We start from the raw sequence: 26,839 nt of genomic DNA, 5'->3' as shown, positions 1-26,839 counted from the left end.
AGGCTCCATGCAGGGAGCCTGATGCAGGACTTGATCCCGGGACTCCAGGATCACACCCTAGGCCAAAGGCAGACGCTCAACTGCTGAGCCACCCAGGCATCCCATAAATAAAATCTTTAAAAAAAATTAATCCCACCTGTTTCTTTTTACTTTTTTAATGTGACTGCTAGAAAATTTTCAATTACATATGTGGTTCACAATATATTTCTAGGGAACAGTCCTGGTCTATGTATTGGGGGAAACCAAACAAACAAAAATTCATATCTTCAAGCAACTTCCATTTCAATGGAGAGAATATAGAACTCAAAAAAGAAATAAAGGGAGGACGGAAAGAAGAAAGAAAAAAATTAAAGTGTATACAGTATATCAGATTGCATTGAGTGCTATCAGGAAAAAAAAAAAAAGATAAAACAGGGCAGGCAGCTGGAGGGTGGGAGGGGAGAGGCTTGTTATTTAGGGAGTTCAGGAGAGGTCTCACCAAAAATGATACACTTTTGGAAGAGAATTGCCAGTGCTAAGTGAGTCTACCTTGCAAGAGGCCAGTGTAGGGAAGAAAATGTTCATCGTGTCCTTGCTGGTCAGGGCTTGTAAAGTGGCAAAAACTCCTACCAGGTTAAGGAAAAAAGGGACAGTTTGGTTTTATATCTGCAGCAGCCCTGGAGGAGACGTGAGATCAGTGGTAACCAAACACCAGGTGCATGAGCATCACCTGGATGGCTTGTTGGAACCCAGATGGGGGGCCCCCATCCCCCAAAGCTTCTAATCCATCCCAGTCTGCGATGGACCCAAGAATCTACATTTCTGATTAAGTTCCCAGGTGCTGCTGCTGCTGCAGCTGGAGGCCCAGGGATACCCCCCCCCCAACTTTGAGCATCACTGTGTTAGGCAACACCTGCATTTTCAAAGCCAACAAGTAGAAAAATAAACATGTTATTTATAACCATGGTGATGACAACATGAGAAATAGTTCAGAGAGCAAAAGAGGTTGTTGCCTCAGGCAAGGCGAAATCAGGAAGGAGGGGTGCGAAAGGATAAACTGAGGCATATTAAAAATGTAAAGAGCTTTGCTCACTCTGGCAGCACATATACTGAAACTTTTCAAGTTTATTTGAGCAAAAGTCCATTCGAATTGGGCCGCATCCCATCCAGCAGATAGAAGGGAGCTCGGAGGAGCTGTAGAAAAATCAGACTTACATGGCAGGCGGGGGGTGTGGGAACAAGGGAGTTATGCAGAGCAAAAAAGCAGTTTGGTTGCGGCCAGGTTGCTCCTTGAGGAGAGGCCTCGGTCCGCCAGGTGGATACCTAACCCCAGCTTCTCAAGACCTGTTCCGGCAATGGACTGGTTTACGATTCTGCTTCTGGGAGAGCTGAAACTGTGATTACGTCTCCGTTTGGTGACGAGGGGCTTAGCACCAGTGGCTCCATTTGGACCTGCTGTCTTGTTTTTAGCAGGGAAGACGGGCGGGAGGCGGCTAATGTCTGTTTTAAGCCTTGTAGCACCGTCCGGCTTTTAAAAACTCCACACGTGTGTTATTTTGATAGAAATAGAAGGTGGATCCTCAGAAGAAACATACATGACAAAGGTGCACTTGTCATTGGGCGCTGGAAAGTTTCAGCTGTGCATTTTTGGGAAGAGGGAATACATCACACAGTTACCCTCCAGGTGGAACCTGACGCCAAGGGGACCACTTCCTGCCCCGTGTGGCTCATCACTGCCTGCATGGGGGCAAAAGGGGCATGCCGACCTTGGTCTGTGCCCAAGGCGGAGGAAGAAATGCTTTGGCCTTAAAATGTTCTCCAGTGACACATTTGGGTCACCCAGTCACGGAGGGGAACTTTCGGGAGGATTGACTAAGGATGATGCATAACCTCTGACTGGAGCCTGTAGCTTCAGGGTCACCCCCTGTCCTGCCCTAGGCCTGAGCTCCTTTCTAGTCCCTCCCACGTGACTGTCCCCTGGGAAGGCAGGCGGAGGGGGAGTGGGGGGCTCAGGTAAGAGGGTTTGGAGGGCATGGTTTGGAGGAGATACTCAGAGCTTTGGGCAGGCTTCTCTTCTCCAGGGGGGGGACTTTTCTGTACTTCCTATGCCATCAGCAAGGTAAGACCTCAAGGGCTCAGATGGGAGAAGGCTCACTTGGATTGCAGGGTCTGACATGATGGCTTCTAATACAAAATGTACATTTGATCTCCGCCCCCCTTTCTGGCACTGAGCTAAAACCCCTGGAATTTCCTGTAGAGAGAGCAACCGATGGGGATGTGTCTTATTATGTTAATGAGGTGGCTTTTGGAATGCACCTAATAGGGGACTGGTTGCCAGGGGAACCGCTCCTGTGATTAGAGGGTTGGAACTTCCAGTCCCATTCCCGGACCCCCTGAGGGGAGAGAGTCTGGAGGTTGACTCAGTAGTCATGGACCTGGTGATTTCATCAATCCTGCCTCTGTAAGGAAGCCTCCAGACAAATTCGAAAGGGCAAGGTTTGGAGAGCTTCCTCGTGGATGAACATGTGGGGTTCCTAGGCAGTGACTCACCTGGACAGGGAGTGGAAGCTCGGGGCCCTAGGCATGTCTTCCACCTGGCCGTTCCTGGGCCGGCTCCTCTTCTAATAAATCAGCAACGTAGTAAACAAACTATTTCTCTGAATGCCGTGAGCTGCTCTAGCGAACTGATCAAACCCGAAGAGAGGGTTGTTAGAACCTACAGTCCGTGGCCAGTCGGGTCAGAAGCACAGGGGACAACCTGGGCCTGTGATTGGCATCTGAAGGATCACAGGGGACAGTCCTGTGGAACCAATCCCTTAAGCTGTGGGCTCCGGTGCTCTCTCCAATAGTGTCAGAATTGAGTTGAGTTGCAAGACATCCAGCGGCGTTGGAGCTGCTTACTGGTGTGGGCAAAGAGCCCCACAATCCTCGATAGGGTGACACTGTGTGCCCAGGACTGGGGTGGTGCTGGGACACAGGATCTTCCGAGAGCGCCAGGTAAACCACGGCAAGCCAAGTGTGCGTACTAGGATTTCCCTGTGAGCTCTCCATCGTGGCACTGTGCAATAGCAAACAATTCAAACACAAATCAATTCAACAAATATTTATTAGGCACCTACTGCGTGCTAGGACTATCTAGGTGGTAGGAAAAAGCTGTGATCAAAAGGGACAAAAATGTCTAATGATACTAAATACAGTATGGAATAGCCACATCATAGACTATTCCCCCACCCTCTGCCCCCCAAATAAACTGCCAAGGGAGAGAATATTGTATTATATCAAGGGCGTTTTGAGACTGTAAGTTCAGGAGAAAAGAGGTAGCAGACGCCTCTTGCTTTTGTCTGCCCTGCATTTCCTCTCCCTTCTGTTGGTGGCAGGCCTCAGCTTCCTTCCCTTTGCCTTGCAGAACTTCCCTGCCCTCATCCCAGGGACTTGGGAAGGGAGCTGTCATTCGGGACGGGCTTGTATGTGTGAAGCCACCATGTTGGTTGTTCTGGTTGGGCGTTGCACAACCCTTAACTACAGTCTAAACATTATAACCCAAGGGTTATGCAGTGTACAACCTGAACAACTACACCAGCAGTCCAAGCATGTGGTCCACTCTGGCCAGTTAGACACCCCTCTCCCAGAAATTCAGATCTTGAGTGGAATGCTCCATTACCAGTGGAATTATAGTTGGATCTCCCCAGTGGGAGTGCTCTGAAGAGTGCTAGTCTTGCCACCCAGGGTCTGAGATACACCCGACCCCAGCTTCTCAAGACCTGATTGTTCAAATCCGTATTGGAATCTCTGAGCCTTCTTCATATCTTTCCAATATGTTCCTTTTTGTTCCATCAGCCAGAGTTGGTTTCTGTCACATACAACTACAAAACTCTGACCGCTCAGCAGTTGTTGAAAGAGTAGGTATAAAATTATTTCATGTATATAAAAAATTATGTCTGAATATATGTAGATCATATATATTGCACATTATACCTATACTATGTGTGCATGTTTGTCTAAAAAAAACCCAATTCTCTAGTAGTCAGATTATGGATGATTTTTATTTTCTCTTTGAGAATCTGTATCTTCTCAAGTTTCTACAAGAAGCACATACTACTTTTTAACAAGAAAAGTTAAAAACTAAACTGCACAGAGCTCCCACCTAGCAGAGACCGTGGGGATTTTAAGCCAAAGCCCTATTTATAAATAAATTTGCATTTGCCTGGAGCCTTCCCCAGTGATGCTAATCCAAATGGCTGTTGACAGTTGGTTGGGGATTCGGGTATTCAGATGTTGGCCATCTCTCTGCATCCCAGACACGATCAACAAAAAGATCTCCATTTCATACACCCCTGAAATCTATCGCCTTCGTTCCTAAAGAATGAGGAAAGTGGAATGATCCGCATTTTCCCCTCTTCTGAGGTAGGGAGTGCAAAGGAAGCAATGAAAGGAAATGTGTGAACAGGGATCTAGTTGTTAAACAACCACCAGAGCTGAGCAAATCAAAGTGCACGGTCTCCTACAATTTCTTCAAAATTTTTGGAGCTTTTGACTGAGAGGAAAAGCTAAGCACCGAGTAGATTGTGGACTTTGAGGGCATTGAAGATTCTATATGCAGATCCGCCGAGAGGCTGCAAAGGACTAAGGAGAGGAAGCAGGAGAGACTGGGGTTGGCTCTGAGGAAGGCTTTTGATTCAATTGAACAGATATTTACTAGCGCTTTTTATGTGGTGAGCTTGGTGCCCGTCGCAAGGAATTCAGAAGAAAACATAAGGCACAGCCTCGTCCCTCCTGGCAACTTGCATTATTATGAGGGAGACAAGATGAAAGAGCCCGTGGGTTGAAGGACAAATCAGACCACAGACAGGGCCGAGGGCCAGGGCCTGGGGTACAGTGCGAGGGGACGCTGGAGAGGCCCGGGAGAGACGCAGGAGGGGTGCGTGGCTGCGAGCCCGGGCCCAGCCTCGGAGGGTGAGAGGGGCTCCGCCAGATGCAGAAACAGTCTTAGGAAGCAGATTAGGGCAGGAGTCTCCAGGTGGAAGCTGAGAAGATTCAGCCCACAGGTCGGCTACGGGTGTTTTTCAGTTTTGGTTTTTATTTTATTTTATTATTTTATTTTATTTTATTTTATTTTATTTTATTTTATTACTTTATTTTATTTTATTTTATTTTTTATTTTTATATTTTATTATTTTATTTTTTAAATTTTATATTTTTATTTTATTTTATTTTTATTATTATTTTTTAAGATTTATTTATTTATTTATGATAGACATAGAGAGAGAGGCAGAGACACAGGAGGAGGGAGAAGCAGGCTCCATGCCGGGAGCCTGATATGGGACTTGATCCCAGGACTCCAGGATCACGCCCAGGCCAAAGGCAGGCGCTAAACCGCTGAGCCACCCAGGGATCTCCTTATTATTTTATTTTTTTAATTTTATATTATATTTTATTTTATTATTTTATTTTATTATTTTTTAAATATTTTATTTTATTATTTTTTTAAATATTTTATTTTATTTTATTTTATTTTATTTTATTTTATTTTATTTTATTTTATTTTATTTTATTTTATTTATTTTACTTGAATGACCTACCAAAATTTAAAAATCGATGTTGTACATATTATCACAGCTTCCAGCGATCTCAGTTCACAGACATTCCCACAGGGCAAGACGGAGAGGAGGGGGGCCATCGGTTGCCACGGCCCCCACCCTTCCCACGGCCTCCCCAGAAGAGGCTGCGAGGTTGGTTGCCCTTCACCACCCTGCACTGAGCCCACTTTGCTTTTCGACCTTGCCTTCTAGACCCTGTAGGCGTTCGAGTGGGAGACCCCAGAATGAGAGAAATAGCCCCAGTGTGGAGATGAGCGGGGCACACCTAGGGACTGGTCTGAGGTCAGAACGTAATAGGAGGCCAGGGGTGCGGAGGGGAGGCCGTCTGGCCTGCACCCAAAGCGTGAGGCCCTGCTGGACGGTACATGGAAGAGCCCTTGTGTGTGGTCAACTCGCGACGGGCACGTGCGTTGGAAGAGCCTCCGGCCAGGGAGAAGGCCCGTGGCCCCCGGATCGGGCTGCCCCAATATTCACTTTGGAGTCAGACTGAGGCCGATTCGTGCCGTGGTGACCGCCCATGACCTTGAGAAAAGTGTCTTGATTCTCCGAGTCTGCTCCAAAGCTTCTAAAACCGTGATGACAATAGCGTCTAACTGTGTTGCTGTGGGGGTAAGCACTTGGCCCAGAGCCCCGTTCCTTCATCGTTGTCATCATCATCATCTTTAGTGATGTAGACCGGTCTAAGATGATGGTTGCGGGGGCACAGGGTGGGGGGTGGGGATCTGACCCCTGGGGTCGTGAGGCAATATCTGTAGATAATTTTTGGTGACATACTGTGGGGTGGGAGGGGACACAGGATGTTACTGGCATCTAGTGGGTAGAGGCCGGGCAGCTGCTAAACATCCTCCTAGGCGCAGAAGAGCTGCCCCCATCAAGAGTGAGCCAGCCCCAGGTGTCCACAGTGTGGGGACAGAGCCCGCCAGGTCTCCAGCAGCGGTTACTGAGGACCAGCTCCACAGAGCCTCCCAGCAAGGGGGCTAAGAACACAGATTTCCTGCCCTTCCTCCCGAGGTCCTGCGTCAGCCCACCTGGAAGCTGCTCCTGCAGGTCGCATTCTGGTAACGTTGCCCAGAGTTCTGATCCCCTGCCAGGCTTGGCAGATACCTGCCTGCAGGAGGCAGCTTCTCATGCACCTCTGACGCCTTCCAGCACCGGGTGTCTTGTCGGTACTGAACTCTGTCTCTCAGGCCGGGGTGTGCATGGTCCACTGCTAGGGGCAGGTTTGGGCAATCTAGTTTGATTTAGCAGATACTAGGGCCTGTTTGTAAAGAAGGAGTATAGGAGTGGAGCAGAGCCTGACTCAGCCCCTCGTCCAGGCAGCGGCCTCGGCGTTTGGAACCCTGAAGGTGCAAGGAGCCCCACATCATCCCCGCACCTTAGCATCCTTTCTCTCTGGCGTGTGAACTGCCAGGCTCTTACTGTTTCACCAACACTGGAGAAGGACTAGAGAATGAGAACATCCTTTCCTTTCTTGGAAACGTATGATATTTTACTTCTAAAATAGTAGAACCAGGGACGCCTGGGTGGCTCAGTTGGTTGAGCACCCAACTCTTGGTTTTGGCTCTGGTCACGGTCTCAGGGTCGTGAGATCAAGCCCCACGTGGGGCTCCGCACTGGGCGTGGAGCCTGCTTGAGATTCTCCATCTCCCACTACCCCTCACCTACTCTCTCCCTCAATGATAATAATAATAACAATAATAAAATAATCATTATCAAAAAAAATAAAATAAAATAAAATAATCATTATCATAATAACAATGGAACCAAAGGCCTCATCACAATAAGCAAAGGGAAACTCTATCATTCCTAAAAGGAAATAATAGATCCAGGGAAACTACGTATGACCATTTCCCCCAAACCAAGAACAGGCTGACAGGAAGCACTCCTACTTCTGATGCCTGCCCCACACCACACCAAACACAGGCCAGTGATTGGATTGTATATTAAATGCCGTTGTTGGTCTGTATAAATTGTATATGAATTTTCATAACTTTTGAAGCTTTTGAAATTAGTTGGCTACCAGAAGCTCATTTGATTTAAGATGAGCTCTGTTCTCCTAGGGAATCATAAACACACAGGAATTCTTCTGAAGTGAAAAAAATAAAAACCAACCCTGAACATTAATTATTTTCGAATGTCATGAAAACTTTGAATGCAAAATCGAACATTTAGTGTGATTGGGTAGTGTAGCATTTCACAGACACTTCTTTGTTGACTTCTCTTCAGCATTTTTCTTTATATGCCGAAGCTACAAAGTATTTTCAGATCTTGGACATATTTATACGTCTCTGAAAATCTCATTGGTCCTCGGTGTTATGCTTATGACATCCTTGACTGTGAAGGGATGGGAAGGGATGTTTTTATATGTCTGTAGAGGTCCATGGTTATGTGCAATTAGGCACAGAATCAGATCAGTAGCATTTTTTCTTCCGCTGTAGGAAAGAGAGTCTTGAACATTTGTAAGAGTAAATAGTAAGGCCCTGAGTTTTTATTGGCTTCAGAGGAGTGATAGAACATTAAAAGGCCCTGTAGGTAGAAAAAGAATATAATAGGGTCTTCCTGGTGTCCACCTGGGTAAGGCCTTCTGATTCTGAGCTCATTTACAACAGTCTCATTGATTGCTTCATACTCTGAACTCTATAAAAAAGCACCAGTAAAGCCCTAATTCAACCCATGTTTCTATATGCCTTATGTTCTCATGCTTATAAAGCACATTTCAACATATTATGACCAGAAATAATTCATGTATTCACTCATCAACCCATTAATTCATTCCAACAACCTATTATTACATTCCTAGCACATGAGGGAAAAAAAAGGTGATCCAAAGAGACATGATTCCAAGCTGACAAGCACATTTTAAGCAAAAAGACAAATATATGAAAAATGACAAACTGGATGAAGACATTACAAGAGGAGAAAATTACAGATTGATATCTTAAAAAAGATTAGGTATCATGATTGGTTGGGGGTTTTCCCAGAAACGCAAAGTTTACTTAACAAATGAAAACCAATTAATGAAATTCATGATATTAACACATTGTATATAACATACATAAAGTATAATAAATATAATGTCATTTATTCTATATATAACTTATCCAATAAATATAATGTGATTTTTACTATGAGCTGGAGAAAAAGCATTGGACAAAATTTAACACCCGTTCATGATCAAAAGAAAAAATTTACAAATGTAGGAATAGAGGAAACTTTATTGATCTATTATAGTCCATCTGTGAAAATTCAGGGGTTGAGAGCATATTTATTGTTGAAACAGTGGGCGCTCTCCCCCTGAAGGTGGAGATGAGTCCAGGAACATCTGCTTTCACTACTACTCAAAGTCCTAGCCCATACAGGAAGGCGGGAAAACAAATGCATGATAATTGGGAAGGTGGAAGCCAAGCTTTCCTTGCAGACGACCTAATTTTTTTTTTTTTTTTTACGACCTAATTTTATGTGTGGAAAATTCTAAGGAATCGACCAAAAACTCTACTAGCTCTATTAAGTGAATTTATCAATGTCACAGGCCACAAGTCAAAATACAGCAATTAATTAATTAAAATAGCATCCCAAGTCACAAAGTGCGTAGGGATAGATGTTTCAAAGATGTCAAGATCTTCACATTAACAACTAGATAACATCAATCATAGAAATCAAAGAACAAAATAAGTATAGAGGTAGACAGAGCCTGTTGTGGGTTGGAAAACTCAGTATAGGAAAGGTATCACCTTTTCCCTAAGTTAATCTGTAAATAATACCCTTCCTAATCAATATCTTAGCTGGCTTTTTTTTTTTCCCCCTCAAGGAATAAGTAAGCTGATTATAAAATGTACTTGGAAATGCAAATGACCTAGGATTGCTAGAACAAAATTTAACAACAACCACGAGGAAACAAGTTTGGAGAATGTACTCCCTGTGACTTCAAAACTTGCTATAAAATTATAGTCATCAAGACAGTGTGACATCGTTGGAAGATCAGAGTCCAGAAATAGCTACACGGATGGATGGTTGACAAGACTGTCAGAGCATTTCAAGGACGTTCAACAAGCAGAGCTAGAACAACTGGGCATCATGGGGGCTAGAGCCCTAATCCCTTCTACTGTACATAAAAATTAATTTGAGATAGATTATAGGCCAAATGTAAAGCTACAAACTACAGGGCTTTTATTTTTATTTTTATTTATTTATGATAGTCACACACAGATAGAGAGAGGCAGAGACACAGGCAGAGGGAGAAGCAGGCTCCATGCACCGGGAGCCCGACGTGGGATTCGATCCCGGGTCTCCAGGATCGCGCCCTGGGCCAAAGGCAGGCGCCAAACCGCTGCGCCACCCAGGGATCCCTACAGGGCTTTTAGAAGAAAACATAGGGAAATATCTCCACACCTTCGCATTAGGCAAAGATCTCTTGGATAGGAAAGCGCAAAAAAAATAAATAAATAAAAGAAAAAGGTCAATAAGTTAGGCTGAGAATTAAAATACTTTTCTTATGAAAAGACATCATTAAGAAAATGAGAAGACAACCAATGAGTTAAGAGGAAATTTTCCACAATATCTCTATCTTACAAAGGACTCCCACCCAGAATATGTAAGGAATTTACAAAGTTCACTTCTAAAAGTACAACAACTCAAGTTTTAAAAAGTGAACAAAACACTGGAGTAGAGAGCTAATGTTCTCAAAAGAAGGCATATAAATAATCGATAAGGACATGATAATGGACTCAACATCAGTAGTCAGGAAAATTGCAAATTTAGACTGAAATTAGATACCATTATACACCTACTAGAATAGTTAAAGGTAAAGAGACTGATGATGCCAAATGTTGGCAAAGATACGAATCAACTGGAACACTCATACGTTGCTGGTGGGAGTATAAAATGATAGCACCGATTTTGAAAATTGGCATTTTCTTAAAATGTCAAATATACGTCTACCCTGTAATCCAGAAATTCCTGGGTATTTACCAAAACAAAATACAAATGTGCGTCTGCAAAGGGAGTGCCCAAGGCTGTTCAAGAGCAGCTCTACTCCTAATAGCCCAAAACAGTTAACTTAGATGTTCAACAACAGAACAGATGAGCAAACTCCGGTGTGTTCATGCAACAGAATTCTAGCGAGCAACAACAATAAAAACCCAAAACAGAAACCAGCCAACCGACCCCTGATTTGCAGTAGGGCGAATCTCCAACGTATTGTGTGGCGTGTGAAAGAAGTCAGGCACAGAAGAGCACCAACCGTATGGTTCCATTTATGCGACATTTCAGGGCCAACAAAATTAACTTGCCGGATTAAAAAAAATCAGATTGGTGATTTCTTTGGGTCAGGGAGGTCGTGACGGAGTGGAAGCAAGAAACAGCTTTCTGGGGTCATAGGTGTATGCATTTGCCCAAGTGGATCGAATGGTGCACACTTAAGAGCTTTGCATTTCACTGTGTGCAGCTTCCACCTGAGAAGCATGGCTGGGTCGGACAGGGATCTTCACGAGGCTGTGGACAATGGGCAGCTTTCTGTTTCTTGTAGGGGGAGGCTCTCAGGGCTCGCCCCGTGGCCTCTGCTTAGGCCGTGCACACAGCATGGCAGCTACTTCTCCAAAGCCAGCGAGACAGAGACTCCCATCGGGTGTAGCATCCTCACGCGATTGACATTTCTGCTCTGATTTGTTAGGAGGAAGCAAGTCACGGGTCCCACCCACACTCAAGGGGAGGGCATCACACAAGAGGGTGAGCGCGGCAGCAGACCTGAGTCTGTCTACAGTGGCCCATGCAACTCTTAGCCTAAGATCCGACGTACCCACTAGGCCCCAGGCGTTGTTCTGGCCTCTCCACACAGACCCAGTGGCTTAATTCATCCATGAGCTTCAAGATCAAACTTAGTGTCCCCATGTCATTGACAGGGAAGCCACCGTCCAAAAGGCTAACTCGTCTTTCCAAGTCCCAACAGCTCGAAAATGCAAATCCAGATTCCCCGTGACTCCGCAGCATGTGTTCTTTGTCTTTCTGCCACGGGTTCCTGCCACACTTACTAATACGTGTGTCTCATTTGTGTGTCTCTCTCGTCTTTTGGAGAGACTTTACACACAGAGAGACTGACACGGAAGGGGGGCTCAGCATCCATGAGGCCCCCCGTGCCCGGCGGAGGCGGTGGTAGAGCCATATCCAAATTCCAGGTCTTGCCCTCCGGGGCCCATGCTGCATCTTCCACGGTTCCTCCTACAAAGAAGCAGCCACGGCTCAATATAGATCTCGAAGAACTGGCACCCTGGCTCCAGAAGGCCCCCAGAGCTTCACTCCAGGGAGCCACGGTTGCATTTTTAAAGGAAATCCAATCCGGCGCCCATAAAAGTCCTCATTATCTTGCTAAGGTTGGCAGTTGGGGACTCTGAGATCTCTATAAACTCCCCTTGGCAAGCCTCCACCGCAGCCTGGAAGACAGGGAGAAAGTCATCTGCATGTGTTGAGATGATGCTTAACGTCTCCCACCTCGCGGGCCGAAGGACGTCGGGAGGGCCTGAGCAGGTGCAGCAGCCCAGACGGGGCTCCGCGCAGACTCCCATCCGCCCACCTTCTGTCTGGGAGCCTCCTTCGCTCCAACCGAGGAAGCACAACCCAAAAACAATTTACTGCTCAGACTTTTATATTCCCTCATTTGTTCCATGGAAAGAACATTGGGGCGATGCACAGAAGTTCAGGTTTCTGTTCCTGGATTTCTGTCCTCGTGAAAACTAATAACCCAAGTAAGTGAAATACTAGTGAAAAAATAATCCAAGAGTTGTCCTCTGTTCATGTGTCTCAACTCTAGACGGGTCAACAGACTTTGGTCAGTAGGCCAAACCCAGCCAGCCACTGGTGTGTCTGCGACCCTCACACTAAGGATAGTTTTTAAAGGGTTGTAAAAAGAAAAACAAAGATAATTAGGGGGACAGAGACCAATCATATGAGGCCTGAAAAGCCTTCGATATTTACTGGTTCTTTCTAGAAAAATTTTGTTTTTCTCCGCTCTAGATGTGGACAGTGTCCTACAAGAAAGTGTCTATGGTCAAGTGATTTGGGAAACTGCTGGATTTAAACACAACAAATAGGTGTTCAGGGTTTGTTTGTTTGGCAAGTGCGCACCTTATCAGAGCCTCTAGTAATGACTGTTTTTTTTTTTTTTTTTAATTTCAAAAAGAAGGCTATCGTATGCAATAATCCTACTCTTATTTTGCCCCAGAACCCTTTTCTAGTGGGATGTGGTTCAGGAACTGCTTTATATTAAGACCCTCTTTGTTGGCGATGTGCTGTCAATGGGGCCACGGAGCCTGGCTAGACAGGGTTGGCACTGACTGGTTGCATGAGTTCTGTGGGTCGTTCAGCCTCCGACGCTTCAAAGCCTGAGAGCACGTGGGAAGAGTGAGGGCTCTGGGTTTGAAACATCCTCCACTTACCACCCGTGGGACCTGGGGAAGGCACTTTACCGCTCTGTGCCTCAGTTTCCTCCACTGCAAAATGGGGAGTGATCATCGCAGCTGCGTCCTGGGGCCCTTGAACAATCTCATGAGGCATTAAGTTTGTGATGCATGTGGTGCGGGGACCGGCACAGAGGGCTCAGCACAGGTGCTGGCTGTTGTTTTGATTCGTCTCCACGGTGCCGACCGCGGTGCCCGATCCACAGGGTTATAATCACCGGGGGGCAGAGCCAACATGGGGAACCAGGGGGTGCCCCTAATCCAACGCCGCAGCCATCACTCCACGGAAAAGGGAGCTTCGCTCAATTGAAGGGGGAGTCGTCGTGTCCTACGGGGCTGCCCCATAAGCAGCAATATCCTTTGTGGGGCAAGATCACCCCGACTGGGTTAAAAATATAAAACTTGGGGCACCGGGGGGGCTCAGCGGTTGAGCTTCTGCCTTCTGCTCAGGGCGTGACCCCGGGGTCCTGGGATCGAGTCCTGCATCAGGCTCCCCACGGGGAACCTGCTTCTCCCTCTGCCTGTGTCTCTGCCTCTCTCTCTGGGTCTCTCATGAATGAATAAATAAAATCTAAATAAATAAATAAACAAACTAACAAATAAATAAATCTTTATAAACGGCCTCAAAACCCCAAGTCTTCCTCCGACAAGACTGCACAAGTGGCTGCTACTGCATGTAGGTTGTCAAGTGTCGATTTTCCTCTCCCGACGTGTTGCTAATAATGATAACTGAAAATTTTGTGTCGTATAAGCAGATCTTTTTTGCCGAGATGAATTCCTCTACCTGGAGGCCACAGTTTTTACTGTGGGTTCCTAAGTGAGTCATAGCTTCCAATGTAAATGGCATGGAAATAAACCAAATTTGGTGACATAATAATAAAAAGGAAAGTCGATTTCTCTAGAAATACACATCTGTTCATCAAAGCTGGCTGCTGGTCCATTGCAGCTGTTTCCATTTAAAAACTAAACGCCTAAACATCACCCTTTACGGTGGGAAGTTTGCGGAGGACGCTTCCACGGGAGTCTGCGGCGAGGGTCTGGCGGTCGGCGAGCCTTGTTGGGCGTGTGACCCTCGGGGGCCCCTGGGCGCACCCACGGAACACAGAATGCTGTGCTTCCCTCTCCGCCGAGGCCACGGACTCAGACCTCGTGGGGACCGTGCAGGGGACAGGGGATGGTGAGTTTCTGGACAACGAAATGGTCGGTTGGACACTCGGAAGATTTTCCCAAAAAGGCATCATCGGTACGTTGGACGGGCTGCAGCCCCTGGTCCCCTGTGTCGCCTCCCTCTGCGCAGCGGAGAGGGGGTCGGGGCTGGGTCGGCGTCTCTCCCGCTGGTGTCCGTGGCTCTCCACGCAAACCGGTCAGAAGCTGAGCCTCGCGGTGCTTAGCGCGGACGGCGGGTGTCCAGCGGGGTTGTGGGGGGGCTCCCGCCCCTCTGTGCACGCCCTCCCACTCCTGCGCCCCCATCACCAGTGTCCTCCCTGAGCTCCCCTTTCCTCCTGGCGCAGTGGGGACTCTTCGGTAGGATTGTTTCCCACCTGGAGCCTCCGCACCCTCCAGGATGACCTGAGTCGTGTCCCTGCAGGACGACCTGCCCGGGGGAAGGCAGGGCAGCTGGAGCTCAAGCCCCACTGAAGCGACGTCTCCGATCCCCACTTGGCTGGAAGAGTGGGGATCCCCGTCGGAGCCCCCTGGGAAGGCCTGAGCCACTGTCTTGGCACCTGTCTGGGGCCAGAGGACACAGGGCAAGGGGCAGCACGGTGCCCTGATCGCTTGAGGGGGCACCGTGCATGGGAGGAAGGCCGGGCGAAGGCCAGCCAGCGGCTCCTCAGCTCGCCCTGCACCCCGGCGTGGCTCTGGGGTGAACATGCCGTCCTCGGACGGTGGCGGTGGCCCCGGCGCATGTCTGTCTCCTGACGGGATCATTCCTGAGAGCTGAAGCTTCGCTTCTTAGCATCAAGAGGCTGTTTAGCAAGAAGCACGTGTCCGTATCTTGTTCTCAGAGGCTTTGCGAACGCCGCCCCCTCCAGGAGGCCCTCCTGGGATGCCCTCATGGGTCTCTGACCGGCTCATCAGCCACAGAATCGGCTCCCACGATTTCTGACATAACTGACCTTTGTAAACACCTTTGGGACCCGGAAAACCCGCTTCATCAATAAGTCAGAGGCACACGTGGCGATCCGGGCACGGGGCGCAGGTGGGTAGGACCTGAGACGCGTCCTGCCTGCCCCCCTCAGGGCCCCCGCCCGCCCAGTCCTGCCTCCAGCCGCTCCCCGCCCCAAGCCCCTGCAGCCAAACACAGAGAAGGCGCTGCTTTAATTTTCCGCAGCTGGATTCTCATAGTATCGAAAATAACTCGTGAGAGTCACAGCTCCTCTACCTGTTAGAGAATTCCTTATTAAAAAAAAAAAAAAAAAATTGAGGGATGACCAAGTGCAGAAATACTGTTTTCCTCTGTCCCTGTAGGCACTTCAGTGGTGCCCGAGGGCCTGGCAGCCCGGTTCTGGTCCCAGTCCTGGTCCCGCTCCCCCGGGCCCACCCTCCTCTGGGCCACGTTTCAACAGGAGCCGAGCGGAGCCCCAGGCTGCCAGGAGCTGAATCGCGCGGGGCCTTGCATCAGCTCGGGCGACCGCCGGAGGTGGAAGGTGCCTTCTCCCAGGACGGGTTTCGGCGGCATCGCCCCGGGAAAGAGCCAGGCTGGGGACACATTTCTAAATGCAAAGTAAGAGATCCCCCGTCCGGATGTTTCCTCTGAGGAAAGAGGTTCTTTATTTTCCGCGCGTGATGGCGAAGCCGCCGCCGCTGTCTAGGTGACAGAAGTGTCGGAAACGTATTGTTCCTTCTCTAATTTCCCCACTGGACACTGGGTCCTTAACGTGAACCCTCTCCAGGTGCTCTTGTGACCGTAGTTACCCTAAAGGATGTGCATGACCGCGGGCGGGCGGCACGGCGGGGAGACACCTGTGCGGCTGGAGCCGCCAGGGTTCAGGGAGGGAACCGGGATGGACCAGCCTAGACTCTGGAGAGCGGGGAGGGAAGCGGGGTGTCCGGAGGGGGGCGAGGAAAGAATGAGAAGCCGCCCAAGGCTGGGGTGGGCTCAGGTCCACCAATTGCTCCTTCGGGATGGCCTTGCTCCGCGGACCCAGGGTGTCTCCCGGGGAAGGTGTCTCACACAGAAGCAGGGCTGAGCGAGAACCCCAGGGAAGAAATATGGTCACGGCCCTAGTGTGGGTTGCACAAAGTAGCTTTGCCGTCCTACCCTGTGGGAGACTCTGAGCCTCTGCCTTGGAGATGCTGATGCAACAAAACGCAGAGAAGTCCCAAACAGAGCATCGTTAGGGTGATTCACGCAGTCGTGAGGGTTGCGTGGTCGGGGTCACGATCAGTGCAATGGTTCAAGAAGTTAGTGACCACACGGTGGGGTTAGATCCTAAGTCCCCCTCTTTGTGGTTTGGGTGCGTTCCCAGCCTCCCCACCGCCCACACATGCATGAAAGGCCTCTGAGCCCTCGGCAGCCCGGGCTCTCGGGCATGAGGATTTGCATCGGCCCCAGAGACAGGCCTTGTGTTTCCAGAAGACAGAGAGTCCAACTAGGATGCTGCGCGAGACGGTTCTGCAGAGAACTCCGAAGCCAGAGAAGATCAGGGCTTGAGAGAGAGCAGGGTTGGGGGCTGTGAGGAAGGGGAAGGAGGCAGGAGGTGGGGCGGCAGGGGAAGACGGAGGGGTGGGGAACGCTGGTCCTGGGCAGGAGAGAGGCGTGGAGCAGGTCCGTCCTTCTTCCGGGACCCCTGGCCCCTGCCGGGGAGCAGACGGGGCTGCTAAGGGCTTGTGCGCGGGTCGGGCCGACACGGGTGAGCAGCTGCTCGGCCCCTGGGTGCTCGGGCTCCTCGCTGTGCGCTCGGCTCTCCTCCGCTGCCTCCCGGGCCCCGGCCTTGCAAGACGGGGGGCACTATGGTCCAGGGGAGGGCAGGCCCTTGGCTCTCCTGGGGAGGGGTGGCTTGTGGGGGGCCCAGGGCAGAGATGCACAAGGATGCCCTTCCCTTGGGGGGTGGACCCGCGGCCCCTTACATCTGTATCCTCCTCGCCACCTCTCGGGCTGACTGGCCGCCACCCCAGGGACCTGAATCCCTGAAGCTTCTTTTGGGGACTGTGGGACGAAGGCACCTCTTTAAGAGCACACTCCGCGCAGCTCTGGGCGCCGATGTGGCCTGAACCCAGCGCTTGAGGGAAAGCAGAGCGTCGCAGCCTCCAGCGTGGCAGTTGTCAAAGCTGACGTGCCCCTGAATCACCTGAAGGGCTTTTATGAACACACCAGCGGCTGGGCTCCAGCTGCAGGGCTTCTGCTCAGCAGGCCGGCGGGCGGGGGTGATAATCGACATTTCTGACAAGTGTCGGGGTGACGCCGACGCCGCTGGTCCCGGGAGCCGCCGTGAGGGCTCTTGCTCTATCAGGCCTCTCGTGGAGGCGAATGCAAACTCTCTCCGTCTCCACGTCCTTCACTGTGACATGGAGACATCGGCTGTGAGCCTCATCCCGTCCTGCAAGAGCATCTCACACGCCAGAGCCTTTGCTTTCAGGGGCCGAGGGTGAGCCGCCCCCTGCATCTGGGATAGAATCCGAAAAGGGCGGGTGGGTGAGAGATTATGCCCCTGCGATGTGCAGGCGGGAGATTCACGAGGCCTGGCGTGCAGGACAGTGGTCTCGGGGCCTCCAACGAGCCTCCCAAGCCCTTCTAGAGGCTTCGTGTTTGGAAGGAGTTTCTTGATGCACAGTTTGCAGATAGTGATAAAAAAAACGCCCCCTGAAGAATGACAAGGATGTGAGAAAATGCCTCTCTGGTTCCGTTTGCCTCGTCAGAATCGATAAATATTTATTGGCCTCCCAAAATGCTTGGGGTGCAAGAAGCAGAACCAAACATCCAAGAGACACGGGCCTTGGCCTCCAAAGAGACCACACTCTGAAGAGAAAATCGAGAAACAGGGGAATTATCTTTGGGAAGCAAGGCAGATGTGCTTCCCATGAAGGATGCCGTTAGCTTTCCACAATGGATGTGGGCCTGAAATTGTGCACATAAATTAATGCCTTTGTGTAGCAAGTTGATTCTACATGCACGAGAGGAGCCAACTGTTTAAAGGAACCTGGCAGAGAATCCTTCTGGAAAAAAGAGGCATCGCTTACTAATATGAATAATCGTCCCTCTCGTTTATCGACCTGATTAGCTTCGATCTTTCATTTTGGTAGTTCTGAGCGGCCTGGAAGCAAGTAAGAGGAACTTTTCTGCATTTTAACTTTGGAGAAAACGATCGACAAGCTTGTATCAGAGGTTCCTTGTTAAACGTCTAATGCGCGTCCGGTTGGGTCACCTCTGGCTGCCTTGGTGATTCCGTAGAGCCGCGGTGCTGCGGAGTCTTGCTCGCCGCATCCTCCACCTGAGGTCCAATAAGAGAATTGGGGGCGCTCGGGTGGCTCTGTGAGGCGCCCCCCCCTCTTGGTTTCAGCTCAGCTCATGACCTTGCGGTCGTGGGATCCAGCCCTGCATCCGGCTCCACGCTCTGTACGGCGTCTGCTTAGATATTAGATACTTTCGCCTTCTCCACCTCCCCTCCTACGCGTGCTCTCTCTTTCTCTCTAAAATAAATAAAATCTTTAAGAAAAAAAAAAGAATGAAAATGCATCAATAGTCAGCCAAGAAGGATCACTTGAGTTAAGTATATTTTCTTGGACTTTTGAGTTTGTGGAAACTGATCATCAAGATAATTCTCAGACAGGGGCACCTGGGGGGCTCAGGGGTTGAGCGTCTGCCTGCAGCCCAGGGCGTGACCCTGAGGTCCTGGGATCGAGTCCCACATCGGGCTCCCTGCATGGAGCCTGCTTCTCCCTCTGCTTGTGTCTCTGCCTCTCTCCTCTCTGTCTCTCATGAGTAACTAAATAAAATCTTTTCTAAAAAATGATGAAAGACAGTAGAATCAGAGACTGACATGGAAACAGCCTGTGTAAGCAAAGTAATGTGGGAAGGCCTCCCTGAGGAGGTGACATCTGGGCTGAGTCCTGCAGGGTGAGTAGGAAGCAGCCGCGTGTATCGCCGGAAGAACCACAGTCCACGCGAAAGAAGGATTGAACCGAAGGAAGTTAGGACAGCAGATGAGGACTACAGAGGCAGTCTGCTAGGAATCTTTTTTTTTTTTTTTTTTAAGATTGTATTTATTTACTCATGAGAGACACAGGAAGAGGGAGAAGCAGGCTCCACGCAGGGAGCCCGACGTGGGACTCTATCCCAGGTCTCCAGGATCAGGCCCTGAGCTGAAGGCGGCGCTAAACCGCTGAGCCACCCGGGCTGCCCCAGTCTGCTAGGAATCTGCTGCATCCTCATGGGCCAAGCAGACGTGAGGGAAAGGGATGCATCCCACTGGGTCCTGGAGCACCAGGAGGCAGGCCTGGGATGCCGTTTCCCTCTCTGACTCCAAAGTAATATGTCAAGAGGAAAGATGGCTCCCGGCTTCACGGGGAATTGAAGAGTATTTCAGAGATGAAAGTGAAGAGATGAAAGTGATGAAAGTGATGCCTTTTTCTAGGGGTTTGTTGTCCAGTTGATCCTTAAATGGATCTCGTATAGACGTGGGTAAGTAAAATCCCTCCCCTTCTTGCAAAACCAGTTTGTGCAAATTGACAGGAGCCCATTGGAATGTGCTCGCCTATTGAGTTCTTGTTGGTAGCTCTTGACAGCCACCAGGCCTTGGAGGCGACTGGGAATTAGCTGCTCTCCTGCAACCTTGCTCCCAGGTTCTAATGAAAGCATTTCTGAAACCAAAGCCTGCGCCACATGCAGAGTTTTCTAGGAAGCAGACAGCGGGCCGTACAAGTTGTTGTGTAGGCACCACGAAATGCAGCTGCCTGTCCTTGTAGGTGCTCTGACCACACATCCCATGGCACCCTCACCCCAGGCAGACAAGACAGTTTTCAAGAGAGAGAATAGGGTTCATCTCAGAGTGGGCAACAGACAGAAGCCTTCAAGTCATTGGCTGGACCAAGGACTGTGTGGGGCCTAAGTCTCAAGCCCTATCCCAAAGGAAGATTGGGGAAATGCCTGTAAGGTTCTTACACCCGCTTCAGGCAAGGGTGGGGAGTCCTGGAAGATACTCCAGGCATCTTGAATGACATGAATTACACCAATGAGAACTCTCTTCTTTTTTTTTTTTTTAAGGTTTTATTTATTTATTTATTTATTTATTTATTTATTTATTTATTTATTTATTCACAAGAGACACAGAGAGAGAGGCAGAGACTCAGGCAGAGGGAGAAGCAGGCTCCATGCAGGGAGCCCGATGTAGGACTCGATCCCGGGACTCCATGATCACGCCCTGGGCTGAAGGCAGATGCTCAACCCCTGAGCCCCCCAGGCGTCCTGAGGAACCCCTTCTTACATGCATTATGCTAACTGGCAAGCCCCACTTATGCCAGTGAAAATCCATCTGGAACCCACTTTGGGCTCAAAGCCTCCGATGTGGACCAGAGTTCAGAAGTAAGGAAAGATGGGGAAGCCCTCATGGGAACTGTCAGGTGCGTGGTCTTCCCAAGTTAGGACTGAGGTCCACACCCCTGGGAGGGAGGAGATTCCGGACCACGACGCTGACTGTCCCCCTGGAGAGCGGCTGAATCCAGCTCGTGTGTATGTAACATCACCCGCACGATGCTGCAGGATTTGACAGTAAATTACGCGCATCAGAACGGGCGGGCACAGGCTGTGTCTGTGCTGGGAATGGGCACGGGAGACAGGATAGTAAATTGAATAATCTGATTGACCAACAGTGATCCCATGTATCATATTGGAATTGTCCATTTCCCTGGAAAACAGTGTGGAGGTTCCTCAAAAAGTTAAAAATGGAGCTACCCCACGACCCAGCAATTGCACCGCCAGGTATATTTACCCCAAAGGGTAAAAACGTAGCGATCTGAAGCGGCACCTGCCCCCCAGTGTTCACAGCAGCCATGTCCACAACAGCCAGACTATGGAAAGAGCCCAGATGCCCATAGACAGATGAATGGATAAAGAAGATGTGTATGTGCGTGTGTATAATGAATATTTGCCATCCAAAAAAAAAAAAAAGAAAGAAATCTTGCCATTTGGAATGACATGGGTGGAACTAGAGGGTGTTAGGCTAAGCAAATTATGTTAATCAGAGAAAGACAATTATCGTATGATCTCGCTCTTATGTGGAATTTAAGAAACAAAACAGAGGATCGTAGGGGAAGAGAGGGAAAAATAAAATCAGAGAGGGAGAGAAACCAGAGGGAGACTCTGAAGTATTGGAATCAAACTGAGGGCTGCTGGGAGGAGGTCGGTGGGAGGCCGGGGGGATGGGGTAACCGGAGGGTGGACATCAAGGGAGCCTCGTGATGTACAGAGTACTTGCGTGCTATGTGCGGCTGACGAACCACTGACCTCTACCTCTGAAACTAATAATGCACTGTATGTTAATTAATTATAAATTTTTTAAAAAGCACAGAAGAAAAGGAATCGTCCATTTCCAAAGAATTATGGTCCATTAAACCATGTTCTACCTAAATACACTGCAGCCTTTTGAGGGCAGAGGCTGGGATACTTCCAGCGTGGCTTGGGGACCTCTGTCGCAGCTCCGGGCTAGCGGTCCCCGGCATCTTCCGGCAAGATGACCCCTAATTTCAGTGACCTCTGCCAGGAAGCAGCGTACTTTTGTGACTGTTAATTGAAAAAAAAAAAAAAAAACTGATGATAATGGAAAAGTTGTCTAGAATTCAGCAACACGTCCAGTTTGCCTCTTATCGGGCACAATAGCATCACACATACTTGACAAAGGATGTGTAGGGGGGTCAGTTTCAGAAAAGAGAAGAAATCAGAGAGGCATCCCCACACACACACAGGTAGACCCCAGGTGTGCTGGCGACCCACACACCTTCTCTGTAAGTCGGTCCAACATGGGCAGCTGGCCCCAGGCCTGGGGGGATGCCTTTGTTCAGGTCCAGGATGAAGTCGGTGGCTTATATTTATGGTAATATTGTAGGGAAACCGTGTGTCCTGAACTGTGGGATCCCACACTTCCTGCGATGAGACGCTCACACTTGCCGGAAGGTGTAAGGGCACCTCGAGGAACGTACCCGGAGCTGAATGTACATGATCAAGTCAATGCAAGGATAGTCCTTGGAGTCCAGAGTCCGCACGGAGGCAAGACCCTCCCTTGCAAATATTCCCCGGGACAGGTGTGACTCTGGGCCATTAGTTAACCCACAGGTGAGAGAAGTGCAAAGAGCAGATGGAAAAGGAGTGATCATTTTGCAACTTAGTGTATCAAGTCAATGCGTGGTCACCTTAAACCTGGAAGTGTTACACGTCAATCACATGTCCGTAGGGGCCCTGGGGGGCTCAGCGGTGGAGCATCTGCCTTTGGCTCAGATCGTGATCCCGGGGTCCTGGGATCGAGTCCTGCTTCTCCCTCTGCCTGTGTCTCCGCTTCTCTCTATGTATCTCTCATGAATAAATAAATACAATCTTTTAAAAAAAACCCATATGTCCATAAAGCTGGAAACAATTTTTTAATAAAATAATTTAAAAAAAAAAGAAGAAGAATGAGTCAGGACCCAGAGCCCAGATACCGCGAATGAGAATGCAAAGCAGCTCACTGTTTCTTGGGGGAAGTTTCGCCGTCTTGATCATCCTCAGTAGTGTGCCCTGGGTCCCCAAATGTACAGTGTACCCGGAAAGAACGGGTCCATTAGCGTCTGAGACCAAGTCTGAAGCGGCCTGAGTCAGCATCTCTCAGCTGCACAACGGGGGGTCACTGCAGCCCCCTCGGAGCCGCTGTGGTCTAAGGTTCCATGAGAGGACCCAAGTGAAGTGCATAGTAGGTGCTCGATAAACAGGTGGGCACGTGAGTCCTCGGCTCCGGCGCCAACTCGTCGCAGCACAACAGCCCCGGGCAGGGCCCGGGACGTGAAATGGGTTCGGCAACGAGGGTTTTCATTTGCGGAGCCGATGCTCCTGCGGCGTCGTGGGATGGGGGGAGTCGGCTGTAAGGAGCCGCAAATGGGATTTGCTTAGTGTCGGGATCTTCCCTATCCGCCAGACATTTATGTATTTTTTATGTTGGAAAAGCAATCTCGTCTTGCATAATAACCGAAGAGGGGTGGCTGCTCGCCCATATTCTCCTTTCCTCGTTATTCCTGCGTGAAAGCTGATGGGAACGAGGGCCGTGAGTTGCGCTGCTTGGATGGGAGACGTTCTGAGATGTCGAGCTGCTCCGTGTAATATAGACATTTTAAAAATAGTGCAGGGGCGGGGATCAACGGGCCGTGAGTGTGTGTGCGCGTGTTTCACCCCAGGATCGGCTTCCCCTCCATCAGTGAGCCCGGCAGAAGCTTCTGTGTGCTCCAGAGCTGACCACCACGCAGGCCCCTTGCGGAACCCGAGGGGCTGGTCCTGAAGCCTCCACCCCCGTGGAAAGACCGAGCCCTGTGAAGCTCGCCATCCCGCGCCCCTCCGGCTCAAAGACAACGCTCTCCATGGCAACAGTGACAGAGAATGTCAGAAGAGCAGTTCCCCAACCCAGGGAGCCTCCACCCACCCGCTGCGGGTTGCGGCCGCCCTGACCCCTGGCGCAGCCGATGGGTGGCAGGAGTTGGAGCTGCCGCCCGAGAGACGCAGGGGAGCCCCTGAGCACGGGTGGGCAGCAGGCCCCGGCTCAGGATTTGTCTGCCTGGGGGCAGAGCGGTGACCTTACCCGTGGGGACAGCCACCGCTAACTCGGCTGCCAACGCGTGGGTCCCACGCACAGGCTGACGAGCTGCCCACCAGGCTTACACTGGGCTTTCCCGGACGTCGGTGTCGTCGGAGTCGTCAGTGTCGTCCGGTGTCCTCGGAGTCGTCAGGCTCGGGGCTGGATCGCCGTTGTCGCAGCAGCCGTGGTGTGGGCGGCAGGAGCGTTTGGCCGAGAAGACAGGGAATCCCGAGGAGGGAAACAATGGTTTGAGGGCTGGAGGAAGAGGGCCCAGCATGGCAGTTAGGAGCGGGCAACGACGGCGTCCCTCTGGTCCCTGAGGCGCTCCTGGCAGGGACGGAGGGGTTGAAGGGCTCCCAGCCTTGACTACCGTCGGCGGTCGGGCAGCTGGGGGTGGTCCATGTGTGATGTCTTCAGGCATTTTGGGGAGCCCGCTTCATGGGGACTCCCTGCAAGGTGCTGGCGGGACACAGCATCCCCCTGACAGACAGGGACTTGGGCCCTACAGAGCTTCTGTCCAACCCCGGACTTTCCCACCTGCGACACTGTTGACATCTGGGGCCCCCTAACCCTCTGCCTGGGGGCTGCCCTTGAATTGCAGGGTGCTCAGCAGCGCCCCTGACCTCTACCCACCAGATGCTGGTACCAACCCCCCTCCGGCTTGTGACAACCAAGAATGGCCCCAAATATTAGTGAATGTCACCGGGGTGGGGGCAGGGGTAGGGGACAGAACTGAGAACTGGGGATCTAGCCCGGTTGAAACAATGCTGTCCCTTTCTGGAACGGCCCTGGGGGCTCCAGGGGAGGCCAGGATCCGGCCAGCCTGTGGGCTTGCTAGCGGGGGGGGGGTCCCCTAGCTGGCGGGGTGGCGGCGGGGCCCTTTCTGCCCTCGGCGCGTATTTCCCGGGCGCGGTGAGCGAGCGCAGGGCCCAGCGCGGCGGGCAGCCTCTCGGGCTTTCTCACGCCCATCGCGTGTTCGGTCCCGTGCCCCGTGAGGTGCCGTCCTGGCCGCTCTCTTTCCTCGCGGGCGCCCAGCGATGCCGAGCCAAGCGGCCGACCCTCAGGAACAAAGCACAGGCCTCGTGGGAGCCCCGCGCGGACACTCTCAGCCCCTGGTGCCAGGAGAAGCGCGACGCCCCTTGCGAGTGTCGCCGCCTCTGAGATCCGGGCACCGGGCCCGCGGGCGCCTGGCTCAGGGCAGGTGCTCGGCAACCGGTACACGGGGCCGCGCCTTCATGGCTAAGAGCTTTTACCGACGTGCAGCAAGAATAAATGTATGCAAATAAAAATATTTAGGGCATGAACTCTTGCAGACGTCCTCCTTTAGTTTTAGGGACGTCACTTGGCGCCAAGTCACGTCCGGTGCCTTCGGGGCTGGGAAACTCCACCGTCCTTCACTGTCCTTCAAACATGAGACTCAGGCCGTCCTGAGTCGCATTTATCTGACACCGCGCAGCTGCTTCAGCCTTTTGGTGTCCTCCTGCCACCAGATGCTCAGGATGAAGATGAGCCCGTTTCTAAGGGTAGGGACCCCACGCCAGCAGTACAAGGGGGTGCTGGTAAGCACGTCGGCATTCATGATGCTGTTTGCTTTAGGACGCTCATAAGATGTGAAAAAGCCCATGGGGGGTTAGAAACGGTACATCCTCGTGTGTCCGGGAGGAGTGGCAACGGCCTGGGACCCTGGGACCCTGGCACCCTCTTGCCATCCCTGCCATTTCAGCAGTCGGATTGATTTCCAATGTTCTCCTGGCCAGACTGTTTCAAGGTTCTCAATAAATACATAATGAGGGGCCCTGGGATGACGTGGGGTGGGGAGGTCACTTGTCCAGCCATTGAAGGAAATAAGTTACAAGCTTGTTGAAATGTGCGCCGACGTTACATAATAATAGGTGCTGGAATTTGGTGGGTATTTACTATTTTTCTAATCTGGAACCATATGTATACGGGTGTAGTGTACATACACGGCACCTGTATAACGTGTGTACAATCACACGGCCCCCAGAGAAAAGGGTGGAAGGTGGAAGGTGGTGTGTGATAACCCCACTTAAACCCAGAGGTTACGTAGCTTGCCCTAAGATCCTAACCCTCTTCCCCACGAGGTGATGTCGTCATTGTTTTCCTCCCCTAATGAAAGAGAACGATCTCACCGTTTATCAGTACCTGCTGTTCGCTGGCGTGGCGTGTGTGCTTTCCGTGCATTATGTCGTCAAGAGCTCAGAAGAGCCCCAGGGGGCAGGCAGGAAGGGGTCCTCGTTACAGACGCGGGAGCAGCAGTGCATACAGGCGATGGCAGTGCCCAAGGTCACCCAGCCCACGGGAGACACCTGTGGACTCAGGAGCCCCTGCTCTGTCCAGTCCACCTGGATGCTGGCAGCTTCCAGGATGGGCCAGGTCCTAGGCTGGGAGCTCGTTGAGGTCAGAGACCACCTGACTCACATGTGTCTCCCCAGAAGCTGGCACTGCTTCTTAGAGCTGTAGGTGGAAGAAGGGACAGGAGGAGACAGAAGGAGATGGAGGCCCCAGGAGGGGCAGGGGTGGCCTGGGGGGCGGGACAAAGCAGTGGGGAGACAAGGAGGAAGGAGTTCTGTTTCCAGAACTCTCTGCAAACGGAACCGGAAGCCTGTGTTGCTGTTGTGACTATTGATTGTTATGTTAATATAAAAACACCATTGGGTGCTCTACCACCACCATCACCACCACCACCACATTAGGGTTCTGGAAGGAAGTAGATGGGACCATGGAAGAGTTTAACTTGGGGTCCATTTACAAAGGTGAGGGCAGCTTAGAAGGAGACCGGTGAGAGCTGGGGATGCACTCTGGGCCTGGCAGAGTCCCTTGCCACCTCTAGGGCTAAGTAAGGTGGAGGGTGGGTGGGTGCTGGAACCCAGAGAGGGAGCTGTGGGCCCTGGAGGAGGACTTCAGCTGCCGCCCAGCTGTTGCAGAAGGCAGCCAGGGGACTGACGTAGCCCAGCTCCTTCCCTCCCACCTTCAATCACCTGCCAGTGCCCTCCCCGCCACCCCCCAACAATGACCAAAGCCAACAAGAAGCTAGATGGCAAGG

At 50.8% G+C, this 26,839-nt stretch overlaps 1 protein-coding gene and 1 long non-coding RNA gene across 5 annotated transcripts in view; one reads left to right on the top strand and one right to left on the bottom strand.

The window, feature by feature from the left end:
- Positions 1 to 26,839, top strand: part of KAZN (kazrin, periplakin interacting protein) — a 1,012,902-nt gene that overhangs the window by 391,343 nt on the left and 594,720 nt on the right. The gene's annotated exons all lie outside the window — the stretch shown is intronic.
- LOC111093983 lies at positions 1,085 to 26,349 on the bottom strand. The gene is made up of 3 exons (XR_005356156.1): positions 25,939 to 26,349; positions 2,135 to 3,037; positions 1,085 to 1,616 (listed from the first exon to the last, which is right to left on the bottom strand). It is a non-coding gene; the product is annotated as an uncharacterized LOC111093983 (long non-coding RNA).

This window comes from Canis lupus, chromosome 2 (genome assembly GCF_011100685.1).
Source record: "Canis lupus familiaris isolate Mischka breed German Shepherd chromosome 2, alternate assembly UU_Cfam_GSD_1.0, whole genome shotgun sequence".
Taxonomy (NCBI): domain Eukaryota; kingdom Metazoa; phylum Chordata; class Mammalia; order Carnivora; family Canidae; genus Canis; species Canis lupus.
This window is presented reverse-complemented; position numbering and strand designations above follow the sequence as displayed.